Below are 17508 nucleotides of genomic sequence, written 5' to 3'. Positions count from 1 at the left end.
GGAATTTTTTATTCAAAAATATTATAAAACATCAATATTGTGAAATTACACATTTTCACCTGTTTGCAAGAAAAACAGATAGTCGATGATTTTATTGACAAAATGAACAAATAATTGTTTGAATAAATATTATAAACCAAGCCATAACTATACCTTCAAACTGGCCAATCCTCCAGAAACGTAAAACACACATAACTTGTTCATTTCCGCAATAAAAATTCTGAACAATAGTATCCCATTGCTAATCAAATTCTTTAGCGGATTTACCGACAGCAACACACTCTATATCGTTTTGGCTAATATAGAGCATAAGACCATCTCCAATAAAGAGAACCCATCATAGATTTTTAATATTTTTTATTATAAATTTTTTAAGTGATTAGGAGAGAGAAAAGTTGTTTTCGAGGAAAATAGAAAAAAAATAAAAAAGAGAAAAGCAAGAAAAATAAACATTTGAGATTTTTTTGTTTCATTAATTCTTTTCATCCAATAAAAAATGACCACATCATAGTCCTTCTCAGGTTCTGTAACCTCTGAACACAGAACCGATTCTGAGATAAATACATATTTTTGATTTATTTTTTTGCTTTTTAATGTAGAGATATCCAGAAGAGAACTCCCGATGGAGTTGCCCTAAGTATGTCATAACTAAATGTCATTACAGAACATAAAAAATATATAATAAAAGAATAGTGAAGCACAATAGTTGAAGTTACCTCTAATCTTTCATTGTGAAGGTGAGTACACTTTCAGCATTCGTATACCCATTTCCTCCGTCAACCCAATTAATTTTACGCATTTCAAAAACATTAGATATAATTCCACACACATGCATATATGAAGAGGATGAGTTATAGTTTAGGTAACAAAACGTTCACATCAAAAAAATTTAGCCTTTGTAAAACATATCGATTTATGGGATTAAATACAATGACATACTGAAAACATACCTACGCAGCAGTTTTTATCTTCCTCTTGGGCAGTACAAATTTTGGTAATGTGAAGTGAAGTTGAAAAAATCACATACACTATGTGGTTTTTTGGTCACCTCATTCATAAAAGTGTTCTCTACCATAGTTAGCTTTAGATGATGATGAGAATTTTTGATGGGTAAGTCATTAAGGGAAATGTGAAAATAGATACCAGTTACTCTCTTGTAGTAGATTATGAAATGGTTGATCTTATCTAATGTAAGGAATCCTTGATTCAATCCTACATCCCGTATTAAAAAAAAAAACGGAATTATTCTTGGCCTAAAATTTCTCAACGCTTAACTTAAATAAGAAACACATATTACAGAAAAATAAGATTATTACCCTTGTATCAACTAATATCATCTCCTTTCTCTTCCCCAATGAATTGTGTATCGGCTTCCACATGGACAAAACCTTCACGAATCCACACTAGTTTGTAGATGTCATTGTAGTTCACCAAGATAATTAAGAAGAGCCATGAATTCTGGTTTTTTTTATCAGTTCTGGATTTGTAAGAGCTTGAAAAACTTGTGTAGGCCTTGTATTTAAAGGAGCATATGATTTTTCATTTCCATTCTTTTGCCTTTCTGAAATTTTAAGGAAATCACTTATAATAATGAAAATATTAAATAATTCAATCCCTTGACTCCTTGTTGCCAGCTTTGAATAAACTACACTTTTACAAACATTCAACAACAATATTGATTTCTGGTTTTATTTCACAGGTTGTTCCAAAGGTTAGAGAAAGATGCTATGGCCTTCATACTTTTTTAGATGAAGGATGCTCGTCTTCCTCACGAACCGACCACCTACTCTGACAATCCCTGAAGATGAAGACGATGAGACCCAATTGATGTATTATGGTTTGCAAGAGTAATGATATCTGATTATTTTAAAAACTTGAACATTTTTATGATTTTTATGTTGTTTGTTTGTATGACATTGATGTTTAAGCTTAGCAACACTTTGTTTGTATTACATTGATATTTTTATATATACGTTTCTGTTATTTTCATCGTTTTAAATATTTTTTTTTCAATTTAATCATTTATAAACGATTTAAAATTGAATTATGAAATTTATTTAATATTTAGTATTTCCTGCGAAATACTTTTGTAGGAAAGCTGAAGGAAAATTTGTAGGAAATTAGAGTGAAAATATTCGTAGGAAATTGGAATGAATAGAGTTTTCGTAGGAAATAGAAGGAAAGACTTTTGTAGGAAATTAGAAGGAAATCATTTCCTACGCACTATTGGAAGGAAAATGGTCAAAAATACCCTTCGACTTTCCTACGAATAAACCTACGAATTTTCCTATCATTTTTTCGTAGAAATATCGTAAGAAACAGCTGTTTCCTACCATTTTTTCACGTTAGTGCCCCTAGGAAATCAGCGTTTTTCTTGTAGTCCTTGTATTGAACTTTACCTAAAAATGAAAGGGAGGTAGTTATTTTGAGAGACTCTAAAGATATACACTTTAAGCGTACCCAATCTCATAAAATTGTATTCATAAAATCATACACGTCAGACTCAATTATTATCACTATATTTCTCTGGGATAGTATATCAAAGTGATATACTTTTCACTACGGTGGAGTCATCTAGCACTAAAGTCTATACTTCTTTCGAAAACCGTAATATTTCCTGGCACCCTAAATTTGTGTCGTACAAAATACGAAAACTGTATAAATTACAGCTCTAGTAAATTGTTTAGTTAAAATAAGAACACATTGATGTCAAAATGACTTCCAGAAATAGTTAAGTATCGTATCGTTAGTTACCCAGGTTCGGGAAAACCTCTTTGTAGACAACATTAGTTGTCTATGTATCGACCTTTCCTTCTTTGTTGACAATTAAGATCTTCAATCCTTTCTTTGAAGTAACTCTAGAGAAGGCAACATACAACTGACCATGTGAAAATACTGGCTTAGGCAAATATATACCCACATGCTCTAGAGATTGTCCCTGACTTTTATTGATAGTCATAGCAAAAGCCACATATAGTGGAAATGTCTTCGTCTCATCTTATATGGTAGCTTGGTGTCTGATGGTGTGACAACAACCGGTGGTATCAAGACAATATCTGAAAGACCCCATCCCGGATATTCTAAGTCCGGAGAGGTTACTTTCGACCTAATAACAAACCTTCCATACTTAACCAAGTTTTAGGGCCCATTCCTTAGACAATCAATTTATAATAATGCTGAGATTCATTAGTTAGAGTCATATGAAAATAAAGAGTAAAATAACCATTCAAATACTTTATTAATAAGTAAGGATTCGATACAACTTATGAGTTTGCATATAAGCTATTACAAGTTGTATAATCGATCTAACTACCCAGCATCCATCACCACTCATCTTCCCGGCCTTGAGTCCTCGCGCCAAAGCCCTTTCATCCCCTCGATCACCTTCTTTCCCTGAAACCACATAGGAAATCAGTAACATGTTCACTTAATCACCATCGTCTTGCATGCAATGCTCGCTAAGTTACACTAACAACTCTGCCCGTTCAAATGTTCGGTAGAGAGGTAGTCCGCGCATTAGTTCGGTCGAGTATCATCAATGATTCCACTCGCCGAGCCGCGTCCCCTTTCTCCGAACAATCTTTCCGGACAAAGTTATGCATATGATCATGCTCATGCAACTATCGAACCCATATGCACCCCCATAACCGATCTTATGGTCTCCGGTATTACCTTTTATCGGATTCCGACTTTCCTTAGTATTTCTCTCGAAGATAACTTCAAGAATATAAGTATTTCCCGATTTTTGAACGTGTCCAAAACTGAGGGCGAGACCCACTATTTATAGTGTTTCGGCCAAACCCTTCCGTTCGAAAAAGCACATGTTCGATGCACCTTTCACTCGCACCGATTCGCTGGTATCCTTCCAATCGTACCATTTCACCGATACATGTTCGCTCTTCCTCTGGTAACCGCCCAATTAGCTCGTTCGGTGAGTGAACATCACAACTTCTTCGACTACCGTACAGCTAATCGAGCTTCCAAGCAACTGGTCGAGCTGGTGTTATGATCGGCTCAAATTTGCCCTGAGCTACTCTCTCAATTAAGAGATCACTGTAGTACTTAGGGATCGAATCCACAGAGACTCAAAGATTACACAGTAAATATTCGGTATTGAAATTAAGCTAAGCAAGCAGGTTTTAAATCAAATAAAAACAGCAAATTAAAATAAAGATTGGTTTTTAAACAGTAATGAGGAAACACTAGGCCTAGGGATATTCTCAGGAAATTCAGAATTGCAAATAAATAATTGTCAGGATTTATAAAGCACCGTTCTTGAACTCAAATCACAAAAATATAATCAATCAACTTTCGTTGCAAAGACTATCTATGTCTAGAACCCTAAATTCCAAATCTCTTTGCAAATTTATAAGTTTAAGACATGCATTTAATTCAGGTTTGATAAGTTCACAAAATCCCTAAACCAAATCTCTTTGCGAATAGGTATTCTGCTCATCTAGATTATTTTCAGGAAATCAATAACACTTTCGTGTCTACCAATTAACCTAAGATCAGATTCTAGGTTGCTTTCACTACTCTAGAACAAATTAACCACAATCTAGATGAAGAACTCTATTGATTCAATCCTAACAATCTAACAACCTAACAATTCATGAATTCCTTTGAAAACCCTAAACCTAACAAGAGATCTACTCAGACATGGTGAATGAAACAAACATCATGAATAAAATAGATATCATAAAAGAAAGTAATAGAAGAAGTAAAGGAGTTCTGAGTCTTCTCTGAAGCAGGTTTTGATTCTTCTCTCCTGACTCTCTACAAATCTCTCCCTCTCCAAAATAAAGCTTAAGTCTTAACAAAACCCTAAAAACTCAATATATATGTCTTAACCACGAACTGGGCTTAATTGCAAATAAGAGAAACTTCTGGGCCGAATATGCAAATATTCTGAACTTCAATTAAGCGAGAAATTCAATTGCCGTCAGATATTGGTGTCGATCGACACCGGAAGTTGTGACGCTCGACACTCACACCAAATATACTTTCCCGGTACATTCCTTCGACACATCTTCTCCAAATGCTCCAAAAAGCTCCAATCCATGCCAAATAGTTCCTAATCCTGAAATGACTCAAAAAGACTCGAAAACACTAGAAAAGCTCTATAAATAAGACTTATATCATGACCAAAAACCTGTAAAAACCATGATATATCATGTTACTTCCGGGCAGCTGAGGTCGAGCTGGTACCACTACCCGGCAGCTGGCCGAGTTAACTTAACTGATCTTTTCAGCTGGATTGTTCGATCAATACTTCTTCCTTTTCCGTTTTCCTACATTTCGAGCTGATGGTCAGCTCCGTTTAGACTTGTTCGAGTTTTCCCTTTCATTCTCGAACTAAGTCTCGACCAACGATGCTATTCGGGATCGCGGGCGTTACAAATCTCCCCCCCTTGAATAGGATTCGTCCCCGAATCCGAGTCGAGTGTTTATGTTTCCATCTCCTTAAACCACTCAGGATAGTCGGCCCTCACCTTAAAACACCGTTGACCACAACCGAGATTCCCCGAACAATACCGGACGGATACATAGCTTATCCGTCGGCTGCTCGAACCACTCCATATTCGGTGTTTGGTTCTATCTAGAACCTACCCTTTCCAATCATCTTTGAACTCACAAAACAATGTGTGAGTTTCCACACCACCTATATTTAAGGTTCCTACACATTCCCCTAGAATGCTAAGTACCCTTTTCCTTTATGCCTCATGATGCCATGCAATGCATTATTAAACCATATAACAATTTTCAAGTACCAGTGATCGAGCTGAAATTCCCATCATCAGTTTCCTCGGAGAGCTCATACACCCGTGGTGCGACAGCCTGCCTCTTAAGGTGGTGGTGGTAAGTCATTCCCACAACTGTTTCATTATGCTCCGATTTAAACTTAGGACATTCCCTCTTGAAATGTCCCGCTCTCCCGCAGTAGTAGCAAGAATTTTAATCTCCAGCATTTTCTTTCGGAGTTCCTACATCATTCCTGGGTTAATTTTGAATCGCATGATCCCTGCTTCCGCATCGACCGCATGCACCAACGGCCTTCCAGCAGACTCTGTTATGATACTTTCCACAAGTCTTACATTATCCATACTTAGTATCAGATTTTGTATTCTCCACCTTGTCCCACTTTCTTTTGTTGTCGGTGGTTTTGGTAGTGGTACATGCCGAATGCTTCTCACGTTTCCACTGTTTCTCTTCCTCGAGCATCACTTCAATCATGGTCGCCTTCTAGACCAATTCCGACACCGAAGTAAATGTGCGAATCAAACAATGAGTGCGAATCTCAACTCGCAATCCTCGAATGAATAGGCGGACTTGGGCCTGCTTATCCTCCAGCTCCTTTCCAACAAATCGCCTAAGACCGTTGAACTCTTCATCATATTCCGGGACGGTTTTATCTCCTTGAACCAAATCCAGATAGGCACATTTGATTCTTCCCAAGCTTCTGGTGGAAAGTATTTCTTGTTTGATATGATCATGCCTAGCACATCGAACTTGAAACTTCACAAAGAGCTTGTAGCCGACGAGGAGCTTGAAGCAGAGGAGCAGCTCGAAGCTAAGGAGCCGTTTGAATCAGAGAATGAGCTTATAGCGGAGAAAGAGTATGGAAAAGATGTTATCTTAACCTCACTGGTTTTGATACATGATCACCAAATGGGAATGTGTCTCATTTGTACTCTTTTTCCCTTGTCAAGTTTTGTCCCAATGGGTTTTCTTGACAAGGTTTTTAATGAGGCAAATGATTCACATTAAAATCACCCATTCGTTGATCCAAACCATGACAATACACTCAGAACTTGGCCGAATGGAATATATATCAAGTCCAGCTTGTTTTGTGCCTATTACAAGCCCAAGAAGAGCCCAAACTAAGTGGGTAATTTGCTGGCCAAGAGGAGTGGCGAAAATATGTAGTTGAAGAGTCATTTCTATTCAAACTCTATCTTTAATATTTTGTTATTTCCAAGGTAGTCTTGTGATTGTGTTCCAAGACTTTCTTCTTCTTTATAAACCCCTTGTAATCTCTTTTGAGAACTCATCTATCTTTTTATCAAAAACTCTCTCTTAAAAATAGATCATGGATCCATTTTCGTATGTCGAATTTTGATCTTTCTCGACTTATCAAAAGGTTATTCCGCATCCTTTTGTGGCGTCATTCCATCCATCATCTCGTCTTTGAGTCGTGTGTCGTCTCTATTTTGAGAATATCCACTCCAGATCCTCCAAGTGCCGAAATTGGGATTGATCCCTCACCAGGAACTCATCATTGTTAAATTCCTCAACAAATTCCGCAAAGGTCTGAATCTCTCCACCCATGCGTTTCTCAATAGACAACCACCAATTATGTGCATCACGTTCGAGGAAGTGCACAGCAATGTCCTTTCGGTAGTCCTCCGGACAGCGAGTGGAGTTAAAATTTCTCATAAGTCGACTCCTCCATTCATCGGCCACAATCGGATCCGAACTTCCAGAAAAATGCTTAGTTTCCAACTTCGTAACATGGTCAAGCAAAATCAGATAATCACTCCTTTTAGGTTGTTGGCGCTTCCTCAGTACTACCAACATTAATCTTTTTAACTGTTTCTTATACCTCAGGATCTGGTACAAGTGCTTTAGTCAGTACAGCCAATTGTGACATCATTGCTTTCATTGTATCCCACTGTTCTTCAGCCGAGGGTACTCTACTCATATTCTTTTCCTCCACAGACACCCCACTACTTTCCGGATTCGCATTTTCCAAGGGTTTTTGTCCAGCAACAGGTCCGGCTGGATTCTGTTCATCAGAGCTTGTCATGTTCTCAGCTTTCTCGGTTCCTCGCGTTCTCCTAATTCTTATTGTCTCTTCGAGAACATCCTTCCCCTTGTTCTTTTTTGTCTTTCTTGCCTCTTTTACCCATCTGTAAAAACTCATCAATTAGTCGTGGTTATTATATCAAAACCGTAATGAGTTCAAAGAAAAACTACCGCGAGTTCCCAATAAGCCGATGAGTGGTGATCCCCAACCCGCATACTACTCCTAGAATCAACCTGGCTTTGATGCCAACTTGAAAGACCCCATCTCGGATATTCTAAGTCCGGAGAGGTTACTTTCGACCTAATAACAAACCTTCCATACTTAACCAAGTTTTAGGGCCCATTCCTTAGAGAATCAATTTATAATAATGCTAAGATTCATTACTTAGAGTCATATGCAAATAGAAAGTAAAATAACCATTCAAATACTTTATGAATAAGTAAGGATTCGATACAACTTATGAGTTTGCATATAAGCTATTACAAGTTGTATAATCGATCTAACTACCCAGCATCCATCACCACTCATCTTCCCGGCCTTGAGTCCTCGCGCCTAAGCCCTTTCATCCCCTCGATCACCTTCTTTCCCTGAAACCACATAGGAAATCAGTAACATGTTCACTTAATCACCATCGTCTTGCATGCAATGTTACTCTAGCAACTCTGCCCGTTCAAATGTTCGGTAGAGAGGTAGTCCGCGCATCAGTTCGGTCGAGTATCATCAATGATTCCACTCGCCGAGCCGCGTCCCCTTTTCTCCAAACAATCCTTCCGGACAAAGTTATGCATATGATCATGCTCATGTAACTATCGAACCCATATGCACAACACAACCGATCTTATGGTCTCCGGTATTAACCTTTTATCGGATTTCGACTTTCCTTAGTATTTCTCTCGAAGATAACTTCAAGAATATAAGTATTTGCCGATTTCCAAGCGTGTCCAAAACTGAGGGCGAGACCCACTATTTATAGTGTTTCGGCCAAACCCTTCCGTTCGAAAAGGCACCTGTTCGATGCACCTTTCACTCGCACCGATTCGCTAATATCCTTCCATTCGTACCATTTCAACGATACATGTTCGCTCTTCCTCTAGTAACCGCCCAATTAGCCTGTTCGGTGAGTGAACATCACAACTTCTTCGACTATCGTACAGCTGGTCGAGCTTCCAAGCAACTGGTCGAGCTGGTGTTACTTCCGGGCAGCTGAGGTCGAGCTGGTACCACTACCCGGCAGCTGGCCGAGTTAGCTTAACTGATCTTTTCAGCTGGATTGTTCGATCAATACTTCTTCCTTTTCCGTTTTCCTACATTTCGAGCGGATGGTCAGCTCCGTTTAGACTTGTACGAGTTTTCCCCTTCATTCTCGATCTAAGTCTCGACCAACGATCCTATTCGGGATCGCGGGCTTTACAATATCCCCAGCCCTATCTCATGTGATCACACTAGCTTCTACAACGTAATTAGCCATTTGTGTTATCTGAAGTCTATTCCCATTACATAGGCCACCTTTAGGATCAATATTCCTAAGCAACATAACATGAGCTCCCTTTTTTAATCCTAAAAATGATGAGGCAAACCTGATAGCTTGATTATGTTAAGAAAATCAGGTGTAATCACTAGATTATTTAGAGAATCTGTATCTGTGGTCAATGCTATCAGCACTTAAATACTCCATCTAACTCATCTGTTCAAATTTTTAAAGTAGACTGTATTAGTTGTTCATTCTTATAAAGAGGAAACTGAAATTAATACAAAAATCAAAAAACTTACTATCTAATTTCTCTAGCATAAACTGGTTTATGATGTTGACGTCATCATTCGTTGGGGGTAGTATAGCCCTTTTCTGATAGAACTTAGCATCGGCATTCTCTTCAAATGTTGCTAGATCACCATATATTTTCGTCAGATTGTTTCAATTGGATTGTCTGCTTATGTAATCAACAAATCTTTTGGAATATCTATCAAAGCTTCACCATCGTTTGGTTCATTAATCTTGCCATCACCCACATCTAATAACCAATCTGAAAAATCTTTGATATCTTTAGCTTCGCTCCGACTTATGTTACTCTGCAACAGACGCATATTCTTTGTCAGCTTCAACACCTTACATTGATCCCAAACATGTGAAGAATTTAGAGCCGTTAATACTATCTCTGCTCGCCTTACACCATTTATCCCTGGAAGAATTTTTCTGAAATCACCTCCGAACACAACAACTCTACCAGCAAAATTGCTTACGTTTCCCATTATATCATCAAAACTTCTATCTAAAGACTCAAAGCAATATTTTCTCATCATTTGTGCCTCGTCCCAAATAATGAGAGATGCTTCTTTAATGAGATTTGCCATATCAGAGTTAGGCTTGATCTTACAGAGTGAATAGTCGTCGAGTACCAGAAGTATAGCTAATCTAGAATGCGCACTCCTACCACCTTCTAACAACAAAGATGCAATCCCACTGGAGGCAACGTTAAGTACTATCATTCCCCTATATCTAATAGCAGCTGATAGTGTCTTCCACATAAAGGTTTTACCTATTCCTCCAAAATCATAAACAAAAAAACACTCCTCCCTAGTCCTCTAAAACAGCACCAGTGATCTCATTGTAGATGGCCCTTTGTTCGGAAGTAAGCATTTGAATCCAGGCATCATGATTTTCTTTCAACTCATCTTGATTATACATGAGCTCATCAACAATTAAACGGTTTCAATTATCAAGGTCTTCTCTAGATGGCTATGGGAAGTCTCCAATATCTTTGAGAGAGCCTCCGTTAAACAACATAATCTTTTCAGTCTCTTGGAGAGTTTAGTTTCTGATCTGAGCTTCACTAAGAATTAGATCTACGTTTGACTTATAAACATTCGTTCAGGTTAGAGGATCAAAAACAACTTCAACTTATAACTAACGATTTCAAAGAAAGTTAAATACGTAGATTGTTATAATCTTATCTCTTCTGGTATTCTATATCTTCAGACAATGACTTCCACGATTCTTCCCACACATGTTCTGGCCTATCAAGTGAATCAAATAGAATCAGCATTGCATAAAAATTTCGTAGATAAGGAGCAAAACAGAAAACACCATCTACTTGCATCAAGTAGACTATCAATCCAAAACTGATCATCGGATATGATACCCCGGGCAAAACAGGTTTCTTTATATGTCTTGTAGACAACACCGTTATATCTTTTGATATCATCATAACATTTTGGTGCCTTGACGATGTTAAGTAATACTCTAAAAAAATACTCATCTTCTAGCTTCCTTGGTACATAATGGATACAACCAAACAAAAAGCCCCTGCTTCGTTTCTTCCACTGCTTTTTCATACCGCCCATGTGAAATAAGCTTGGATCTCCGCATACGTACAATCTCTTGCACATTTACCACCTTTTCTAGAAGCATTATTCCTATTCAATGTTAGCCATGCCATAAACATAGAATCTTGATTAGCAACTCGTTCCAGAACCTCTTCTATGTCCTCATTTTCAGCATAATAAGCTGGTTGCTTTCCTTCAACATGGAAAGATAATTTCTTGACTGCGGTTGATCTATACTGAATTGGAAACTTAAAGATTCTCCATACAGCCTCTAAAGATGAAACTTACCTACGATGTATATAGAAGATGATTATTTACTCTATAACATTGTGAATATTAGTTATGAAAAACGAAAAAATCCAAAGCTATATTAAATATCAATAACCTGCATCAAACAAATCCTTGATCTCGTTCTTCTTTTTCTCAGAAGCTGTAATATTAGCGGTAGATTCCTTCTAAACTGGTTCAACAACTAATGCCACACGGTCCAAACATTTGTTTATATACTTAAATAAGTATTTAATTGACCCATTTTGGTTACACCATTCCATATTAATATGGGCATGATATCGAGTAGACAACAAATCATTGTATGGTACAACATACCTATTATCACACTTAATTCCACTTTTTTCGACATAATGATCTTCTGAACTTCGTCTCCTATAAATTGGATAACTATCACTGCCAACTTTAGTGAACTCTTGGTACTGTTTAGGATAATTCTTTGAACACCTTTTGTTAACCATACATGGTGACTTTGGTTTGCTGCACCACATGGTACATGAATCATAGACTCACTGATGACTTGATAAAGTCTCAGAAACAAATTTTTATCTAGGATCTCAGCTGATATAATCTTTTCTATGTTATCAGCAGTTGGCAATTTGCTTTTAGCATCCATGAACAATAGAATGTGTGCATGTGGAAGTGCTCTCTTCTGGAATTCAACTATATACATAGCTAAGGAATAAAAAGAGTAACATCAATTAGTTTGAGATATATTAACCAAAAAGATAGCTAAGATAAAAAAAAGCACCAAGTATAAATTTTCATCTATATTAACCAATAAAGATACTAAGACAGAGATTTCATCGTAATCATGAAATGGAAATTACGAATTAGAGATTAAAAAATTAGGGATAGTACCTGCAACTGTTTTACCAAGCAGATGCTTGACTGTCAAATCTGTCATTAGGGAGTCGAGCTTGAGTTTAAAAATTCTAGCAACAATATATGGTCGATCATCAGCTGTTAACCCGCTTTTTTGAACATATCTGGTAATCTCTGGCCACTTAGGGTTACATGTGAAGGTGATAAACAAATCTGGAAAACCATATAGTTTACATATGGCTATAGCATCATAGTAACTCTGGACCATATAACATGGTCCTCCGGTTAACGATGCTGGAATACAAAGATTACCTTACAAAGATACACGTAACACATCCATGGCCATGGGTTTGAATCTTCTGATATCTCATCTCATAAGACCTATTATATTTAAAAACATATAACATATGTAAATTAGTAAAATTGGTAAATTAATGTAATTAAAATGCATAATTGTAATAGTTGAAACTTGAAAAGAGAGACTATGTTACCTCACTGTTAAAGACTTAAAGTTTTAAAAACCTTGAAAATTAAATTCTGGCTCAAACTCTGTAGAAAATCAAAGAAAATTATGTAAGAAATCAAACTTTGTAATTAGAAATACTTGAGTGTTGAGAAATTAAAACAGAAAAGAAAGAATTACCTCTCATAAGATCATCTTGCAACTCAATTTCAGAAAGAAGTTGTTCAATGGTTGAGACTCCTTTCTCATTTATATAAATCTCACATTTCAACCATTGCTTGGTACACATCAACACTTCTATCATGTAATGTGTTAAACAGCTTCTAGATGAATCCAAAAGTCTATTACTGGTGCTAAATGCAGCTTCTAATGCTACTGAAGACACTTGCATGGCAAGTATATCCTTAGCTATCATGGATAAAATCGGATACTTCCCACTATTAACCTTCCACCATGATAACAGATCGTATTATGCGCCTTTTAGAAGCATTACAGACTCCACATCCTCTTTCAAGTACATTTCCAGCTCATTAGATGACTTACGAATCCCAGCTTCTTTCACAATATCTTGAAAGATGGAATCCATATCAGGCAATCCAATATGATGTGTTCTTTGACTTATATCAGTTTCAAACTGATCTTGAGCCTGAGACCATGATGATTGTGACTGAGAAGATGATCCACTTGTATTCAACAAACTGGCTCTAGTATACTCATCATACAAGTTCTTCAAGATATTATTAATTGAATCAGAGAGATGAGAAGACTCCACACTACCCTTACCATAAAGATGATCAAAACATACTTCAACAAACTTCATTTTCTTCCTTGGATCAAACACACTTGCTACTATTACAAGTCTGTTCATTTCAACCTTGTCCCCAAATACATCCCAATACTTCTCCAACTTGGTTAGAATTGCTGAGCTTCTCTTATGCAATTCCTCATCATCCCCTGTTGTGCTATATATGGTAAGATTCCTAGTGATAGAGACTATCTCATTGTAGATTTTATGAGAGGCAACTGAGTTAGAAGCTGAAAGTACCAGTGTAGAATTATAAAATATACCAAGAACCTGAACAAATGCAGAAACTTCATCCAAATCATCTTTCATAGGGGGACCAAACCTTTTATGTCCATCCACCCTTTCCAAAAAGTAGTCATTATATGGTTTATCTTCTGCCTGCAGCTTCTCAAATGCAACTCTGAACTTTAGAGCTTGTTCTAACATGAGATAGGTAGAATTCCACAAGGTCTTAACATCTAAAGGTAGGCTTCCTCTTTTAACCTTCCCTGTTTCAACACGAAAAACAAAGGCCTTGAGTCGATTTGGTGTAGATCTTGCATATTGAATTCCATTGCGAACAGCCGCCACACTACGATCTATGTCCTGCAATCCTTCCTTCAGAACCAGATTCAATATGTGAGCAGCACATCTCAAATGCAAATATTCACCTTTGAGTACCAATGCATCATTTCCATTCTGCTGCATCATTTCTTTTTTAAACATATTCATAGCTAAACTATTGGCAGTAGCCTTATCCACAGTGATGCAAAATACTTTCTTAATGCCCCATTCAGCCAAACACTCTAGAAGGCAGTTACAAATTGTTTCACCCTTATAATCAGAAACATTCTTAAATCCTATAATCATCTTCCTTAACCTCCACATATCATCAACAAAATGAGCTGTTATTACCATATAACTAGCTCTAGTGGTGGTAGCAGTCCATATATCTGTTGTCAGTGACATCCTTTGACTGTTATGTTCAAGAATCTTCTTCATAGCAGCTCTCTTCTTCACAAACATCTCCACAATATCTCTTGTGGCTGTTCTCCTGGAATGAGGCTTATACAACTGAAGTTTAGAGCAGAAATGTCTCATAGCTAAGGACTCTATGAAAGCTAGTGGTAGCTGAGCTAGAACTAGCAACTCATTACAAGCTTTTCTAAACACTGATTCACTTACCCTAGACACTCTAACATCACCACCAACACCATCAGGAGTTAAAACAGTTTGAGCTTTATCCTTATTAGCACTTAACCAAACCTGGTATGCCTTGCACGTTTTGGTAACATGTTTCTTCAAAGTGGAGGTTGGTTGCAGACTTGGTTGCACAGCCCAATCTTTTCCCATAGTAATTGCAAGTACAGTTGTTTGGGATTTTTTCGAGTCTAGTGAAATGATTCCAAACCCAAGACCTTGTCTTCTTTCTTGCTTAGTGTTTTTCCCTTTACTCTTCTCTGTCTTTTCAGAATTAGGTGTTTCAACCTCATCGTCACTCTCATCATCAACCTCATCATCGGTTTCAATATCCATTGGATCATTGTTGTTGCATGTTGGATTCTCACAAGACGCCATGTACATCAAAGATTAAGAATAACAAGACACTCATATTAATCATTTGACAATACTACAAAAAATTGGTTTTATACTTCCGTAGTTATATACTTATATTCTATCTAAGATAAACAAAACACAATTCAGTTCATAATCACTTAAAAACAATGCACATGGCGTTCACAATTAAAAAAACACACACAACTCAGTTCAGATGACATTCACAACTCAGTTCATAACTAAGAAAAACACAACACACCTCAGCTCACAAAAATAAAAAACACAACATAACTTAAAACTCAAACACAACAAATCACAATTACTTAAAAAGTTAAAAAACAATGCACATGGCGTTCACGATTAAAAAAAAACACAACTCAGTTCAGATGGCATTCACAACTAAGTTTATATAACTAAAAAAACACAACACAACTCAGTTCACAAAAATAAAAAACACAACATAACGTAAAACTCAACCAGAACAAATCACAATTACTTAAAAAAAACAAATCATTTGAGAGAAGAAGAAACAGAGCACGAGACCATATCTCTTCTCTTAAGTCCTAAAGAAGAAAAGAACACTGAATTATTATTAGAACTGATTTATATTACTGAAACTTGTTATGTTCTACACAAAAACATATGCTTATATACAAGAGTAGATTTTTAGACAAGCAAATAGACATTAGAATTACACCAATTAGATAAGAACTTAGGTTATTCAAACTCCAGCCAGATTCATTTCACATAAGCTCCCAAAATTTCCATATCATGTTTGATGTTTCAATGTGAAAAACTGAGAACAAAGAAACAATCCCCAACCGACGACACTAGTCTACAATCTACATATAGAAACTAAACAAGCAAATAGACTCTTAGAGGCAAAGGAGAAGGAAATCGAAGAAAACCTCTGATTTTATTCTCGACAAGGCATAAGGTGAAGAATCAACACAGATGGTCTTCGGAGTATTACTTAGGGCTTCCAGGTTTGTGTCGTTGTGTGGACTGTGGAGATTGATTATATATGATAACCAAAAAGAAAAGAATCGAGGAGGAGAGAATTAAGGAGGCGAGGAAGAAGCTTAAAGGACAATCAAAAGTTGAAAGGAAGTGATTATGTTCGGTATCGGTTTATGTTTAATGTTTATGTTCTCGGGTTTTCGGGTTACCCTTTCGGGTATCGGGTAAAATCTGAAACCGAACCGATAACCACGGGTCCAGCTACATAAGACCCAATAGGGTAAAATGTCAAAAAACGAAACCGTACCGAACCAGTTTTTTCGGGTCGGTTTCGGTTCGGGTTCTCCGGTCCGGATTTTATGCCCAGGACTAACCTTGCTCACTCAGATTAGTGTTTCTAGAACCTGCAGATTCTTTAATAGAAGCATAATTCTCACACCTTAACTTTGACTGCTTAAACTTGATATAAGATAATCTACTTGACTCAATAGTTATGTAGGCATCACAAAGGAACTGCTAGAATAATCTTTTCGCATGAAGCAGTGTATGAGACTCATCTTCCCTTTTTTGCAATCTAAAGGCAAACCATTGTCTCATACTAATACACTTTTTCTTTTCTCCACTGATTGTTCCTGCCATACATTTCTCTATACCAGGCCTCCACCCATCTTCTCCATAGCAAAATATCAGTGGATATTGTAGAGCTAGATATGATATGTGGGTTTCGTTTATTCTCTTTAGATCACCAGTTTTCTTGTCTTCAATCACAATATCACGCGTTGGCATTCCTTTCTTGAAATCCCCTGGTATCAATGCAGCAACTTCTGATGTCGATGGCATAGCGTAAGTTCTTCCATCAACTCCAACACGATATGAGACAATCCTCATATGAAATGTTTCTTCCTGATGAGTTTGATACCTTTCTTTAGCTAACCTAAACTTTTTTCACGTATGGGTTTACACTGTTGAGCATATTGATTATCGCCTCTATAACTTCCTTTTTCAACTTTTGCTTCCCACGTGCTTGATTTTAGTCTTGTCTTTTGCTGAAATTCATATTATTTACAAAGTACAAATTAAATTGAAAATATTAAATTCGTGTAAAGGAAGACAAATAAGAATCTATACATAATAATAATATAGATACAAAACCTAATTACCGGTTTGTAATTTCTTTATCTGATCAGTTGATCCTTTGAGTAATGGAATCTTGACAGTCCCTAGGCCACAACATAGACTGAAGTTTGGATTCTTTTCCTTCCTTCGTTTGTTTAAACGTTCATCAGACCACATCAACGCACCACAAAACTTACATTGATACGTTGCATCACCATGATCTGAGTAAGATGTGAGTAGCAAAGGAAGCAAAAGAATCATTCAGTCAAAAATCAATACATCAATCATATGCACTGAAATTACTATGTCATTGATTTTGACCTGTCGTTGGTTGTTTGCTGTCTTTTTCCGTATTCTATCATGTTTTGCCTTTGGTTGCTGGACCAT

At 36.9% G+C, this 17508-nt stretch overlaps 1 pseudogene; it reads right to left on the bottom strand.

Annotated features, from left to right (window-relative positions):
• Positions 1 to 2794: 2794 nt before the first annotated feature.
• LOC111829951 lies at positions 2795 to 17298 on the bottom strand (annotated as a pseudogene).
• Positions 17299 to 17508: the final 210 nt, after the last annotated feature.

This window comes from Capsella rubella, unplaced genomic scaffold, assembly GCF_000375325.1.
Source record: "Capsella rubella cultivar Monte Gargano unplaced genomic scaffold, Caprub1_0 scaffold_6, whole genome shotgun sequence".
Taxonomy (NCBI): Eukaryota; Viridiplantae; Streptophyta; class Magnoliopsida; order Brassicales; family Brassicaceae; genus Capsella; species Capsella rubella.
This window is presented reverse-complemented; position numbering and strand designations above follow the sequence as displayed.